This window comes from Salmo salar, chromosome 11, assembly GCF_965601325.2.
Source record: "Salmo salar chromosome 11, fSalSal1, whole genome shotgun sequence".
Classification (NCBI taxonomy): Eukaryota; Metazoa; Chordata; class Actinopteri; order Salmoniformes; family Salmonidae; genus Salmo; species Salmo salar.
The window spans coordinates 121,431,851-121,449,544 of record NC_138301.1 but is presented as its reverse complement, the minus strand read 5'-3'; the positions used below and the strand labels follow the sequence as shown (position 1 = coordinate 121,449,544).

General features: G+C 42.9%; 1 protein-coding gene across 2 annotated transcripts in view; it reads left to right on the top strand.

Annotated features, from left to right (window-relative positions):
• Positions 1–17,694, top strand: part of LOC106563906 (cell adhesion molecule 2) — a 678,594-nt gene that overhangs the window by 426,638 nt on the left and 234,262 nt on the right. The window lies entirely within an intron of this gene.

Genomic DNA, 17,694 nt, shown 5'->3' with positions numbered 1-17,694 from the left:
GCTGTTCTGCTGTACTTTCTCTATAGTACCTTGTATACATTAGCTGTTCTAGAAGTCGTCTATACTAGTTACTGTAGTTCCTAATATACATTAGCTGTTCTAGAAGTCGTCTATACTAGTTACTGTAGTTCCTAATATACATTAGCTGTTCTAGAAGTCTCCTATTCTAGTTACTATAGTTACTAATGTATGTTAGCTGTTATGGAAGTATTCTATACTAGTTACTATAGTTACTAATGTATGTTAGCTGTTCTAGAAGTCTTCTATACTAGTTACTATAGTTACTAATATACATTAGTTGTTCTAGAAGTCTTCTATACTAGTTACTATAGTTACTAATGTATGTTAGATGTTATAGAAGTCGTCTATACTAGTTAATATAGTTCCTAATATACATTAGCTGTTCTAGAAGTCTTCTATACTAGTTACTATAGTTACTAATATACATTAGCTGTTCTAGAAGTCTTCTATACTAGTTACTATAGTTCCTAATATACATTAGCTGTTATAGAAGTCTCCTATACTAGTTACTATAGTTACTAATATACATTAGTTGTTCTAGAAGTCTTCTATACTAGTTACTATAGTTACTAATATACATTAGCTGTTCTAGAAGTCGTCTATACTAGTTACTATAGTTACTAATGTATGTTAGATGTTATAGAAGTCTCCTATACTAGTTACTATAGTTACTAATATACATTAGTTGTTCTAGAAGTCTTCTATACTAGTTACTATAGTTACTAATATACATTAGCTGTTCTAGAAGTCGTCTATACTAGTTACTATAGTTACTAATATACATTAGCTGTTCTAGAAGTCGTCTATACTAGTTACTATAGTTACTAATATACATTAGCTGTTATAGAAGTCTCCTATACTAGTTACTATAGTTCCTAATATACATTAGCTGTTCTAGAAGTATTCTATACTAGTTACTATAGTTACTAATGTATGTTAGATGTTATAGAAGTCTTCTATACTAGTTACTATAGTTACTAATGTATGTTAGATGTTACTTTGGTTGGTTAGTGGCTGTTCATGCATAGTTTGTAGTTTTATTATTTGCCCTGCAGAATGCTGCGTTGTTAGTTATATTCTCTAGTCTGTCGTGAGTAGTCAGTGGTTATGTTGTTTTGTGGGTAGATGGCAATGGTATTAATATTGCTGTATTAGCATTTTGTATTGTATTGTCACTAACGTAGGTGGTTGTATGCAAGTATATTCTCTCCCATGTGGGGTGAAACGTTGGCTTCCTTGGAGAAATATCTGAGACACACACACACACACACACACACAAACAATGAGAGAGAGAGGGATAACCCACACATTGATGTAGTGCTGTTGCTGGAGAATGTTTTAATAAAAAAAAAAAAGTATTTAACCTTTATTTAACTAGGCAAGTTAGTTAAGAACAACATCTTATTTACAATGACGTCCTACCCCCTGGCCAAACCCTAACCCGGAGGACACTGGACCAGTTGTGCATTGCCCTATGGGACTCCCAATCACGGCCGTTCGTGATACAGCCTGGAATCGAACCAGGGTCTGTAGTGATGCCACTAGCACTGAGATGCAGTGACTTTTGCTGCACCACTCGGGAGACAGTATAAGTTCTCTGATCAGCATAATTCCAGACAGGCCTTTTCCTCCAATACCTTCAATCAGAGAGGAGAACACACACACACACACACACACACACACACACACACACAAACAAACAAACACACACAGTCATTAAACAATTGAGTGAGTGGAGAGGACTTGTACTTGTCTCGGTGATCTACAGACTGTCTATTCTCCTATTAAGGAAGGAATGGATTTCCTATAGTGACGTATGAGAGTAATGATAGCAGGACCCCAGTGTGTAAGCGTGTGCAGTTTGTGTGATTCCTAGAGCAGTGAGAAACAAGATGGTGACTATTTATAGCTCATATGACACTTTTGACAGATCTAACATGTGACATCACTAACAGGAAGGAGAGGCAGTCCGTAAATGAGCCTGAAGAATTTTCATATTAAATCAAAAATATATGTATGTATTTGTCACATGCGCCAAATACAACAGCTGTAGACCTTACAGTGAAATGCTTACGTACAAGCCCCTAAGCCCCTAACCAACAATGACCGCAGAGAGAAGTCTATTTGACCTTTATTTAACTAGGCAAGTCAGTTAAGAACTAATTCTTATTTACAATGACAGCCTACCCCGGCCAAACACGGACGACGCTGAGCCAATTGTGTGCCGCCCAATGGGACTCCCAATCACAGCCGGATGTGATACAGCCTGGATTCGATCCAGAGATTGTAGTGATGTCTCTTGCACTGAGATGCAGTGCCTTAGACCACTGCACCACTCGGGAGCCCAAATGTACTGGGCCGGATGCTCTACCCTCTGTAGTGCCTTGCGGTCGGAGGCCGAGCAGTTGCCATACCAGGCAGTGATGCAACCAGTCAGGATGCTCTCGATGGTGCAGCTGTAGAACCTTTTGAGGATCTGAGGGCCCATGCCAAATCTTTTCAGTCTCCTGAGGGGCAATAGGTTTTGTCGTGCCCTCTTCACGACTGTCTTGGTGTGCTTGGACCATGTGAGTTTGTTGGTGATGTGGACACCAAGGAACTTGAAGCTCTCAACCTGCTCCACTGCAGCCCCGTCGATGATAAGGGGGGCGTGCTCATGTACTCCTTTTCCTGTAGTCCACAATCATCTCCTTTGTCTTGATCACGTTGAGGGAGAGGTTGTTGTCCTGGCACCACAAGGCCAGGTCTCTGACCTCCTCCCTATAGGCTGTCTCGTCGTTGTCAGTGATCAGGCCTACTACCCCTGTTGTGTCATCAGAAAACTTAATGATGGTGTTGGAGTCGTGCCTGGCCGTGCAGTCATGAGTGAACAGGGAGTACAGGAGGGGACTAAGCATTCACCCCTGAGGGGCCCACGTGATGAGGATCAGAGTGGCGGATGTGTTGTTACCTCCCCTTACCTCCTGTTACCTACCCTTACCCTTACCTCCAGTCAGGAGGTCCAGGATCCAGTTGCAGAGGGATGTGTTTAGCCCCAGGGTCCTTAGCTTAGTGATGAGCTTTGAGGGCCTTGTGGTGTTGAACGCTGAGCTGGAGTCAATGAATAGCATTCTCACATAGGTGTTCCTTTTGTCCAGGTGTGAAAGGGCAGTGTGGAGTGTAATAGAGATTGCATCATCTGTGGGTCTGTTGGGACAGTATGCAAATTGGAGTGGGTCTAGGGTTTCTGGGATAATGGTGTTGATGTGAGCCATGGCCAGCCTTTCAAAGCACTTCATGGCTACAGACATGAGTGCTACGGGTCGGTAGTCATTTAGGCAGGTTACCTTAGTGTTCTTGAGCACAGGGACTATGGTGGTCTGCTTGAAACATTTTGGTATTACAGACTCAGACAGGGAGAGGTTGATAATGTCAGTGAAGAGAAGACACTTGCCAGGTGGTCAGCGCATGCTCGGAGTACTGGTAATCCGTCTGGCGCTGTGGCCTTATGAATGTTGACCTGTTTAAAGAGGTCTTATTCACATCGGCTACGGAGAGTGTGATCACACAGTCTTTCGGAACAGCTGGTGCCCTCATGCATGTTTCAGTGTTATTTGCCTCGAAGCGAGCATAGAAGTAGTTTAGCTCGACTGGTAGCCTCGTGTCTCTGGGCAGCTCGTGGTTGTGCTTCCCTTTGTGGTCTGTAATAGTTTGCAAGCCCTGCTACATCCAACGGGCGTCGGAGCCGTTGTTTTACGATTCCATCTTAGTCCTGCACTCTTTGCCTGTTTGATGGTTCATCAGAGGGCATAGCGGGATTTCTTAAAAGCTTCCGGGTTAGAGTCCTGCTCCTTGAAAGTGGCAGCTCTACCCTTTATCTCAGTGTGGATGTTGCCTGTAATCCATGGCTTCTGGTTGGGGTATGTACGTACGTTCACTGTGGGGATGACGTCATCGTTGCACTTATTGATGAAGCCAGTGACTGATGTGGTGTACTCCTCAATGCCATCGGAGGAATCCCGGAACATATTCCAGTCTGTGCTAGCAAAACAGTCCTGTAGCTTAGTATTTGCTTCATCTGACCACTTTTTTATTAACCGAGTCACTGGTGCTTCCTGCTTTAGTTTTTGCTTGTAAGCAGGAATCAGGAGGATAGAATTATGGTCAGATTTGCCAAATGGAGGTCGAGGGAGAGCTTTGTACGCGTCTCTGTGTGTGGAGTAAAGGTGGGTTAGAGTTTCTTTCCCTCTGGTTACACATTCAACATGCGGGTAGAAATGAGGTAAAACAGATTGAAGTTTCTCTGCATTGAAGTCCCAGACACTAGGAGCGCCGCCTCTGGATGAGAGTTTTCCTGTTTGCTTATGGCCGTATACAGTTCATTGAGCGCAGTCTTAGTGTCAGCATCGGTTTATGGTGATATATAGACAGCTACGAAGAATATAGATGAAAACTGTCTTGGTAGATAGTGTGGTCTACAGTACAACCACACACCTAGAGACTGCTATCAGTATCCTAGTATACCCCACACACCTAGAGACTGCTATCAGTATCCTAGTATTCCCCACACCTAGAGACTGCTATCAGTATCCTAGTATACCCCCCACACCTAGAGACTGCTATCAGTATCCTAGTATACCCCCCACACCTAGAGACTGCTATCAGTATCCTAGTATACCACACACCTAGAGACTGCTATCAGTATCCTAGTATACCACACACCTAGAGACTGCTATCAGTATCCTAGTATACCCCACACACCTAGAGACTGCTATCAGTATCCTAGTATTCCCCCCACACCTAGAGACTGCTATCAGTATCCTAGTATACCCCCCACACCTAGAGACTGCTATCAGTATCCTAGTATACCCCCCACACCTAGAGACTGCTATCAGTATCCTAGTATACCCCCCACACCTAGATACTGCTATCAGTATCCTAGTATTCCCCACACCTAGAGACTGCTATCAGTATCCTAGTATACCCCCCACACCTAGAGACTGCTATCAGTATCCTAGTATACCCCCCACACCTAGAGACTGCTATCAGTATCCTAGTATACCCCACACCTAGATACTGCTATCAGTATCCTAGTATTCCCCACACCTAGAGACTGCTATCAGTATCCTAGTATTCCCCACACCTAGAGACTGCTATCAGTATCCTAGTATACCCCACACCTAGAGACTGCTATCAGTATCCTAGTATACCCCCCACACCTAGAGACTGCTATCAGTATCCTAGTATACCACACACCTAGAGACTGCTATCAGTATCCTAGTATACCCCCCACACCTAGAGACTGCTATCAGTATCCCAGTATACCCCCCACACATAGAGACTGCTATCAGTATCCTAGTATTCCCCACACCTAGAGACTGCTATCAGTATCCTAGTATACCACACACCTAGAGACTGCTATCAGTATCCTAGTATACCCCCCACACCTAGAGACTACTATCAGTATCCTAGTATACCCCCCACACCTAGAGACTGCTATCAGTATCCTAGTATTCCCCACACCTAGATACTGCTATCAGTATCCTAGTATACCCCCCACACCTAGAGACTGCTATCAGTATCCTAGTATTCCCCACACCTAGAGACTGCTATCAGTATCCTAGTATTCCCCACACCTAGAGACTGCTATCAGTATCCTAGTATACCACACACCTAGAGACTGCTATCAGTATCCTAGTATACCCCCCACACCTAGAGACTACTATCAGTATCCTAGTATACCCCCCACACCTAGAGACTGCTATCAGTATCCTAGTATACCCCCCACACCTAGAGACTGCTATCAGTATCCTAGTATACCCCCCACACCTAGAGACTGCTATCAGTATCCTAGTATTCCCCACACCTAGAGACTGCTATCAGTATCCTAGTATTCCCCACACCTAGATACTGCTATCAGTATCCTAGTATTCCCCACACCTAGAGACTGCTATCAGTATCCTAGTATACCCCCCACCTAGAGACTGCTATCAGTATCCCAGTATTCCCCACACCTAGAGACTGCTATCAGTATCCTAGTATTCCCCACACCTAGAGACTGCTATCAGTATCCTAGTATACCCCCCACACCTAGAGACTGCTATCAGTATCCTAGTATTCCCCACACCTAGAGACTGCTATCAGTATCCTAGTATTCCCCACACCTAGAGACTGCTATCAGTATCCTAGTATTCCCCACACCTAGATACTGCTATCAGTATCCTAGTATTCCCCACACCTAGAGACTGCTATCAGTATCCTAGTATACCCCCCACACCTAGAGACTGCTATCAGTATCCTAGTATACCACACACCTAGATACTGCTATCAGTATCCCAGTATTCCCCACACCTAGAGACTGCTATCAGTATCCTAGTATTCCCCACACCTAGATACTGCTATCAGTATCCTAGTATTCCCCACACCTAGAGACTGCTATCAGTATCCTAGTATACCCCCCACACCTAGAGACTGCTATCAGTATCCTAGTATTCCCCACACCTAGAGACTGCTATCAGTATCCTAGTATTCCCCACACCTAGAGACTGCTATCAGTATCCTAGTATTCCCCACACCTAGAGACTGCTATCAGTATCCTAGTATTCCCCACACCTAGAGACCTCTATCAGTATCCTAGTTTATGCTTCAACATGCACTTTACAGTATTCCCTGTAGTGCTGTTTGTATAGCTCCATGGCTAAGTGTTATAGTCAGTCTTTGACGTGTTGGTGTTCTATCGAGCTGTAAAACTCTTGTTTAATAATGCAATTAGTCTGCTAAATACATATCTAGTAGACCAACAGAATAACCGTCCCAAATGGCACCCTATTCCCTTTATAGGGCACTATTTTCGACCATCGTCCTCTAAGCCCCTAATAGGGCCCTATGGACTAACAGAGAATGTTTCTCAAATGGCACCCTATTCCCTATATAGTGCACTACTTTAGACCAGAGCTACAGTATATAGAATTATAAGGAAGTGCACTATATAGGGAATAGGGTGCCATAGGACTCTGGTCTAAAGTAGTGCACTATATAGGGAATAGGGTGCCATAGGGCTCTGGTCTATAGTAGTGCACTATATAGGGAATAGAGTGCCATAGGGCTCTGGTCTAAAGTAGTGCACTATATAGGGAATAGGGTGCCATAGGACCCTGGTCTAAAGTAGTGCACTATATAGGGAATAGGGTGCCATAGGACTCTGGTCTAAAGTAGTGCACTATATAGGGAATAGGGTGCCATTTTTTTGTATAATTATTTTATTGTATCAGGATCCTCATTAGTAAGACATTAGTCTATATAATATATAAGACATTAGTCTATATAATATATAAGACATTAGTCTATATAATCTATAAGACATTAGTCTATATAATCTATAAGACATTAGTCTATATAATCTATAAAACATTAGTTTTACTAATCTTACTGGGGTCTGACACATAATGAAAAATACCTTACAGACAAAAGACTTACATACAATTTACATACATTTAAAAACATTCACATATAGTGTCAATCAGTTACAGATACATGTCAGTACATACACACAACATGATGGTACATACACACAACATGATGGTACATACACACAACATGATGGTACATACACACAACATGATGGTACATACACACAACATGATGGTACATACACACAACATGTCTGTACATACACACAACATGATGGTACATACACACAACATGATGGTACATACACACAACATGTCGGTACATACACACAACATGATGGTACATACAACATGATGGTACATACACACAACATGATGGTACATACACACAACATGATGGTACATACACACAACATGATGGTACATACACACAACATGATGGTACATACACACAACATGTCTGTACATACACACAACATGATGGTACATACACACAACATGATGGTACATACACACAACATGTCGGTACATACACACAACATGATGGTACATACACACAACATGATGGTACATACACACAACATGTCGGTACATACACACAACATGATGGTACATACAACATGATGGTACATACACACAACATGTCGGTACATACACACAACATGATGGTACATACAACATGATGGTACATACACACAACATGATGGTACATTGGTACATACACACAACATGATGGTACATACACACAACATGATGGTACATACACACAACATGTCTGTACATACACACAACATGATGGTACATACACACAACATGATGGTACATACACACAACATGTCGGTACATACACACAACATGATGGTACATACAACATGATGGTACATACACACAATATGATGGTACATACACACAACATGATGGTACATACACACAACATGATGGTACATACACACAACATGTCTGTACATACACACAACATGATGGTACATACACACAACATGATGGTACATACACACAACATGTCGGTACATACACACAACATGATGGTACATACACACAACATGATGGTACATACACACAACATGATGGTACATACACACAACATGATGGTACATACACACAACATGTCGGTACATACACACAACATGATGGTACATACAACATGATGGTACATACACACAATATGATGGTACATACACACAACATGATGGTACATACACACAACATGATGGTACATACACACAACATGTCTGTACATACACACAACATGATGGTACATACACACAACATGATGGTACATACACACAACATGTCGGTACATACACACAACATGATGGTACATACACACAACATGTCTGTACATACACACAACATGATGGTACATACACACAACATGATGGTACATACACACAACATGGGAACTCGGCTTGATAACATAACAGAACCCATTCAACTATAACTGCTTCCAATAGATACTGACCCCATTCCGTCAGTAGAGGATACCTGGTTACTCATTAAAAGTGCTGTCCTCACCATCTTAAATATGCATGCCCCGTTCAAAGAATTTTGAACTAGGAACAGATATAGTCCTTGGTTCACTCCAGACCTGATTGCCCTTGACCAGCACAAAAACATCCTGTGGCGTACCGCATTAGCATCGAATAGCCCCCGCGATATGCAACTTATCAGGGAAGTTAGGAACCAATATATACAGGCAGTTAGGACAGAAATGTGCATCCAAAAAGTTATTGGACACTTTAAAGTCCATGGAGAATAAGAGCACCTCCTTCCAGTTGCCCACTGCACTGAGGCTAGGAAGCAGTGTCGCCACCTATAAATCTACGATAGCCGAGAATTTCAATAAGCATTTTTCTACGGCTGGCCATGCTTTCCACCTGGCTACCCCAACCCCGGTCAACAGCTTCTCACACCCACAGCAACTTGCCCAAGCCCCCCCCCCCCCATTTCTCCTTCACCCAAATCCAGATAGCTGATGTTCTGAAAGAGCTGCAATATCTAGACCCCTACAAATCATCTGGGCTAGACAATCTGGACCCTCTCTTTCTAAAATTATCCGCCGCAATTGTTGCAACCCCTATTACTAGATTGTTCAACCTCTCTTTCGTATCGTCTGAGATCCCCAAAGATTGGAAAGCTGCCGCGGTCATCCCCCTCTTCAAAGGGGGAGACACTCTTGACCCAAACTGTTACAGATCTATATCTATCCTACCCTGCTTTTCTAAGGTATTCGAAAGCCAAGTAAGCAAACAGATCACCGACCATTTCGAATCCCACCTTACCTTCTCCGCTATGCAATCTGGTTTCCGAGCTGGTCATGGGTGCACCTCAGCCACGCTCAAGGTCCTAAACGATATCATAACCGCCATCGACAAAAGACAATACTGTGCAGCCGTATTCATCGACCTGGCCAAGGCTTTCGACTCTGTCAATCACCACATTCTTATCAGCAGACTCAACAGCCTTGGTTTCTCAAATGACTGCCTCGCCTGGTTCACCAACTAATTCTCCGATAGAGTTCAGAGTGTCAAGTCGGAGGGCCTGTAGTCCGGACCTCTGGCAGTCTCTATGGGGGTGCCACAGGGTTCAATTCTCGGGCCCACTCTTTTCTCTGTATACGTCAATGAGGTCGCTCTTGCTGCTGGTGATTCTCAGATCCACCTCGACGCAGACGACACCATTCTGTATACTTCTGGCCCTTCTTTGGACACTGTGTTAACAACCCTCCAGACGAGCTTCAATACCATTCAACTCTCCTTCCGTGGCCTCCAACTGCTCTTAAATTCAAATAAAACTAAATGCATGCTCTTCAACCGATCACTGCCTGCACCTGCCTGCCTGTCCAGCATCACTACTCTGGACGGTTCTGACTTAGAATATGTGGACAACTACAAATACCTAGGTGTCTGGTTAGACTGTAAACTCTCCTTCCAGACTCATATTAAGCATCTCCAATCCAAAATTAATATCTAGAATCGGCTTCCTATTTCGCAACAAAGCATCCTTCGCTCATGCTACCAAACATGCCCTTGTAAAACAGACTATCCTACCGATCCTTGACTTCGGCGATGTCATTTACAAAATAGCCTCCAACACTCTACTCAGCAAATTGGATGCAGTCTATCACAGTGCCATCCGTTTTGTCACCAAAGCCCCATATACTACCCACCACTGCGACCTGTATGCTCTTGTTGGCTAACCCTCGCTTCATATTCGTCGCCAAACCCACTGGCTCCAGGTCATCTATAAGTCTTTGCTAGGTAAAGCCCCGCCTTTTCTCAGCTCACTCGTCACCATAGCAGCACCCACCGGTAGCACGCGCTCCAGCAGGTATATTTCACTGGTCACCCCCAAAGCCAATTCCTCCTTTGGCCACCTTTCCTTTCAGTTCTCTGCTGCAAAAGAATGGAACAAATTGCAAAAATCACTGAAGCTGGAGACTAATATCTCCGTCACTAAGTTTAAGCATCAGCTGTCAGAGCAGCTCACAGATCATTGCACCTTTACATAGCCCATCTGTAAATAGCCCATCCAACTACCTCATCCCCATATTGTTATTTATTTTATTTATATATTCTTTTGCTCCTTTGCACCCCAGTATCTCTACTTGCACTTTCATCTTCTGCACATCTATCACTCCAGTGTTTATTTGCTAAATTGTAATTATTTCGTCACTATGGCCTATTTATTGCCTTACCTCCCTAATCATACTTCATTTTCACACACTGTATATAGACTTTTCTATTGTGTTATTGACTGTATGCTTGTTTATTCCATGTGTAACTCTGTGTTGTTGTTTGTGTCGCACTGCTTTGCTTTATCTTGGCCAGGTTGCAGTTGTAAATGAGAACTTGTTCTGAACTTGCCTACCTTGTTAAGTAAATAATACAGCATATGTACAACAGCATAGAGACGACAGCATACAGATGACAGCATAGAGGCGACGGCATACAGATGACAGCATAAAGATGACAGCATAAAGATGACAGCATACAGACGACAGCATACAGACGCACACAGACGACAGCATACAAACAACAGCATACATGTGATAGCATAAAGATGACAGCATAAAGATGACAGCATAGAGACGACAGCATACAGGCGACAGCATGCAGACAACAGCATAAAGATGACAGCATAGAGACGCGTACAGACGACAGCATGAAGACGACAGCATACAGACGACAGCATAAAGACGACAGCATACAGACGACAGCATACAGATGACAGCATACAGACGACAGCATACAGACGACAGCATACAGACGACAGCATACAGACGACAGCATACAGACGACAGCATACAGACGACAGCATACAGACGACAGCATACATACACACACAGACGGCAATGACATCACCCCTGCCCAGACCCACCTGCTCACGCCCTCATCTCCAACACCCACGTCACTCTGCACCATTTTGTTTCTCTCCACCTGTCAGACAGGACCAGAGGAGCTCCACAGCCTAGTTCGAGGAGAGGAATAGTCTACCCCCTGTCAGACAGGACCAGAGTAGCTCCACGGCCTAGTTCGAGGAGAGGAATAGTCTACCACCTGTCAGACAGGACCAGAGTAGCTCCACAGCCTAGTTTGAGGAGAGGAATAGTCTACCACCTGTCAGACAGGACCAGAGGAGCTCCACAGCCTAGTTTGAGGAGAGGAATAGTCTACCACCTGTCAGACAGGACCAGAGTAGCTCCACAGCCTAGTTTGAGGAGAGGAATAGTCTACCACCTGTCAGACAGGACCATATGAGCTCCACAGCCTAGTTTGAGGAGGGGAATAGTCTACCACCTGTCAGACAGGACCAGAGGAGCTCCACAGCCTAGTTTGAGGAGAGGAATAGTCTACCACCTGTCAGACAGGACCAGAGTAGCTCCACAGCCTAGTTTGAGGAGAGGAATAGTCTACCACCTGTCAGACAGGACCAGAGTAGTTCCTCAAAAAGCCTGTAGGCTACTGGCTCTCTGCAAGATTTTGTATATCTTACCTATCATATGAACATCCTTTTCTAACGCAAATAAGATTCCCTCTAGATTACTCTGTAAGTCCAAAAGATTTCAAATATATATTTTGTGATATGAAACTTTTAAGTTGCATGATTTTGAAAATATCTACATTGGTCAGTCCAAAATTGATTTTTTTTTCCTATTACGGCTTCATTTACGGTTTCTATGCCTTTAGTTCTCCATGTGGATCAATTTATCAGTGAATTCTGAAAAGCTATCCAAGGATTGTTTCATAGGGTTCTGTTTTTGTAGGAAGGGATATTGGTTCTTGTAGAATCCATCTTATTATCTTCTGTATTGTTATGGTGTTCTCAACTATGAAGTTGAAAATGTTCCTAGCTTTATCCTTTGAAAATAGAATTGTGAAAAGATTCTGGGGGTGAGCATGCACATCTTCAAAATGTACCCCATTGTTCCTCGTTAGTGCATTTAATAATATGTCTCAAGTAAAAGACTTGAGTGGCGTATTGATACAATTCTAAGTCTGGAATGTTAAAACCACCCCCACCCAATTCTATAAGTTTTATAAAGTTTTTTTTTTAAAGAATTTCTTCAGTGAAGTAATTGGGATAAAAACTTTGGCAGCCATGCCATTCTGAAGAGGTTTATTCTACCTGTAAGATTTATGAGAAGATTATTCCATTTAATTTGATCTGCTTTCATATTGTTGAGTAATAGAATAAAGTTCTCATTATATATATATATATATATATGTTGTTTGTCGTAACTTATTAAGCATCCTAATTATTTAATATTTTTTGTGGTCCACTTAAATGATTGCTGTAGATCATGAGTTATTGTTTTTTTGTTTTCCCTATTGCCATAAACTCGCTCACCGAATCAGTATTTACATCAATGTTGTTGCCCGACGCTATCCGGATTATATCCCAGTCCGCGTGATAGAAGCAATCTTGAAGCGTGGAATCAGATTGTTCGGACCAGCGTTGAACAGAACTGAGCACGGGCGTTTCCTGTTTTAGTTTCTGTCTATAGGCTGGGAGCATCAAAATGGAGTCGTGGTCAGATTTGCCGAAAGGAGGGCGAGGGAGGGCTTTGTATGCGTCACGGAAGTTAGAGTAACAATGATCCAGGGTTTTTCCAGCCCGGGTCGCGCATTCGATATGCTGATAACATTTTGTGAGCCTTGGTTTCAGATTAGCCATGTTAAAATCCGCAGCTACAACAAATGCAGCCTCAGGATATGTGTTTTCCAGTTTGCATAGAGTCAAATGAAGTTCTTTCAGGGCCATCGAGGTGTCTGCTTGGGGGGGGATGTACACGACTGGGATTATAATCGAAGAGAACTCTGTTGGTATATAATGCGGTCGGCATTTGATTGTAAGGAATTCTTAGTCAGGTGAACAAAAGGACTTGAGTTCCTGTATGTTGTTATGGTCACACCACATCTTGTTAATCATAAGGCATAAGGCATACACCCCAGCCCTTCTTCTTACCAGAGAGATGTTTGTTTCTGTCGGCGCGATGCGTGAAGAAACCAGGTGGCTGTACCGACTCTGATAACGTATCCCAAGTGAGCCATGTTTCCGTGAAACAGAGAATGTTACAATCTCTGATGTCTCTCTGGAAGGCAACCCTCGCTCGGATTTCATCTACCTTGTTGTCAAGAGACTGGACATTGGCGAGTAGTATACTTGGGAGCGGTGGGCGATGTGCCCGTCTGCGGAGCCTGACCAGAAGACCGCTCCGTCTGCCCTTTCTGCGACGCCGTTGTTTTGGGTCGCCGGCTGGGATCTGATCCATTGTCCTGGGTGGTGGGCCAAACAGAGGATCCGCTTCGGGAAAGTCGTATTCCTGGTCGTAATGTTGGTGAGTTGACATTGCTCTTATATCCAATAGTTCCTCCCGACTGTATGAAATAAGACTTAAGATTTCCTGGGGTAACAGTGTAAGAAATAATACATAAAAAAAAAAAATACTGCATAAGAACACGAAGTGAGGCGGCCATCTTTGTCGGCGCCGGATGTTACCAAGCAATGCATACTGGAGAATGATCCGATATCACTATGTCATTGAGGGAAAAATTATTTTGTAGTTGGGAATAGTAATATCCAGGTATCCTGTACATTTTTTATAAAGATTCATAATTCTTTCATTGGAGGCTCCTTGATTTTGCCTTTTTTTAGTGGTGCTTCTCTCAATCTTATCGAATGTATGATTTAGGTCGGAGGCCTACACCTCTGTTGTTATTACAGTAGGTGGCAGCAAAGGCCTCTCCAACCCAGCTCTTTTTTAAATGTTCAGTTTCTCCTTTTATGAAATGCAACTCTTGCAAGAAAACCACATATGCTGACAATCTATTTAATCTTGTCTGGTTGGTCTAGCATTGAAGAACACATTTTAGCAGACATATGAGGGTGGTGGACATTCCATAGAATGGGAGAGTCATAGTATGTATTTATTACATATATAGAACGTGTGAGCATGTAGGCTGAGTTTTAACAGAGAACACACAAAACATAATAACATAAAGCAAAGTATTTTGTTGTACTTTGAGGTGCTATTCATTAGGCTTTTAAACTCCAACTCTTCTCCTAATGAACAAGAATCTCTCCTTTTGAATCTCTCACAATACATGTGTTCCATGTTTCTTGTTCACCGGAAAATATGTATGCAATATATTATATACAGTATCTCTGACCTGGGATTTGAAGCATCGCTACTTAGCATGTATGGGATCCATAGTGACAGTACCTTAAGTCACGGTAACGGGGCCAAGACCAAGATCTACAACCAAGACCAAGACCAAGATCTACAACCAAGACCAAGATCTACGACCAAGACCAAGATCTACAATCAATACCAAGATCTACAACCAAGACCAAGATCTACAATCAATACCAAGATCTACAACCAAGACCAAGACCAAGACCAAGATCTACAACCAAGACCAAGACCAAGACCAAGACCAAGATCTACAACCAAGACCAAGATCTACGACCAAGACCAAGATCTACAAACAAGACCAAGATCTACAATCAATACCAAGATCTACAACCAAGACCAAGATCCTCAACCAAGACCAAGATCTACAACCAAGACCAAGATCTACAATCAATACCAAGATCTACGACCAAGACCAAGATCCTCAACCAAGACCAAGATCTACAACCAAGACCAAGACCAAGATCTACAACCAAGACCAAGATATATGACCAAGACCAAGATCTACAATCAATACCAAGATCTACGACCAAGACCAAGATCTACAAACAAGACCAAGATCTACAATCAATACCAAGATCTACAACCAAGACCAAGATCTACGACCAAGACCAAGATCTCCGACCAAGACCAATATCTACTGTACGACCAAGATCTACGACCAAGACCAAGATCTACAACCAAGACCAAGATCTACAACCAAGACCAAGATCTACTGTATGACCAAGATCTACAACCAAGACCCAGATCTACAACCAAGCTCTATGACCAAGACCAAGATCTATGACCAGATCAAGATCTACGACAAGACCAAAATCTATGACCAAGATCTACGACCAATACCAAGATCTACTGTACAACCAAGACCAAGATCTACGACCAAGATCTACAACTAAGACCAAGATCTATGACCAAGTTGCAAGAGGAGCAAATCAAAGAGGAGAGGAGATTCAGCTTGGAGGAAAGGAAGTTGATTTAAAAAAAAGTTTGGGCCTTGCCAATTGAGAGCTGGGATATAAACACTTGAAGCAAATCACTTCAATATTCAGATCCACCAAAACCACACAGCAGAAGCACTCTGACGCATTCACGCACGAACACATGCACATGCACATACACACTCATGCACATACACACACACACACATATATGCATCACCCCTCTCGGTGTCCTTCTCGACTGGAGTATGGAGTTGGCTAATGTGAAGTGATGTTTTATTATTTTTGAGAAGGCAGCGCTAAAACTAATCCTGTGGTTTATGAAGCCCTCTATATACGGCTCTGCTGAGACACACACACACACACACAAACACACAAACACAAACAAACACACACACAGACACTCACTCTGCTGTGACAGGTTGTATGTCCTTCCCGTCCAGGTTGTATAATTTCATAACTGCTGTTTGCCACAGTGTTACACATCACTTCTCTCCTCTCCTCTGTGGAGGGGTGGAGAGAGGCATGGAGAGAAGGATGGAGGGATGGAGGGGTGGAGAGGAAGATGAAGAGAGAGATGGAGGGGTGTAGAGAGGGATGGATAAAGTGATGACAGGTTGAAGGAGTGGAGAGGGGAGAAGGGGATGAAGTATTTATGAGGGCCAGACATACCAGAGTAGTAAATGTCTGTCCTTGGAAACAAGACACTGAGTAGGGACTGAGATCTTTGTTACTCAATCCTACAATTTCCTGCAGATAGTGTTTTCACATTCCTTCAGCATCCTGTGAGAACCGAGAAACCTGGTAACATTCTAGAGAACCTAGAACCCTGGCAACATTCTAGAGAACCTAGAACCCTGGAAACATTCTAGAGAACCTAGAACCCTGGTAAGATTCTAGTGAACCTAGGACCCTGATAACATTCTAGAGAACCTAGAAAACTGACAGCGTTCTACAGAACCTAGAACCCTGGTAACATCCTATAGAATGTAGGACACTGGTAACTTTCTAGAGAACCTAGAACCCTGATATCATTCTAGAGCTCGCAGATACAGTGCGGGTATGAAATTATTATGGACAAAAGAGCACAATCATTTTTATTTGTCAAACGGACAGCCAAACATCAAAGATCATGTCATCAGAATAAGACCCTCGATATTTATTGGAAAGGAGCATCAAGGTCACCGTGACCTTTCACCCCCCCCCCGTGAAGTTCATCAGAAGTAATTTAATCTGTAACCTAATAAACTGCATGTTTTCCCTGAGTCATGCTGAGGACCACACAACATATCATCGCATGACTCCAAGCTTACTTCAATATGATGGTTATTATTTGTGCATAAAAGTGTTTCCACCAACATTTCTCGCATAATACATTTTACAGACACAAAAAGATCCCAGCTTGTCTAGCATATTTTGTTTTGTAAGTTTACGGACAAATTTTCTGTTTTCATCAGTACTGTCGTGACATTTTTTTTTTAATCTGATATGTACTTTACGCGCATGAAAAGATTGGATGGAAACCAGGTTAGTGCTGCAGTCCCCCCTCCCCCAATAGCAAGCAATGTAATAGCTGGCAATGCAATGCAAGCCCTGGGCGGCATGCCAAATGCCCATAGCTGCTGACGGAAGA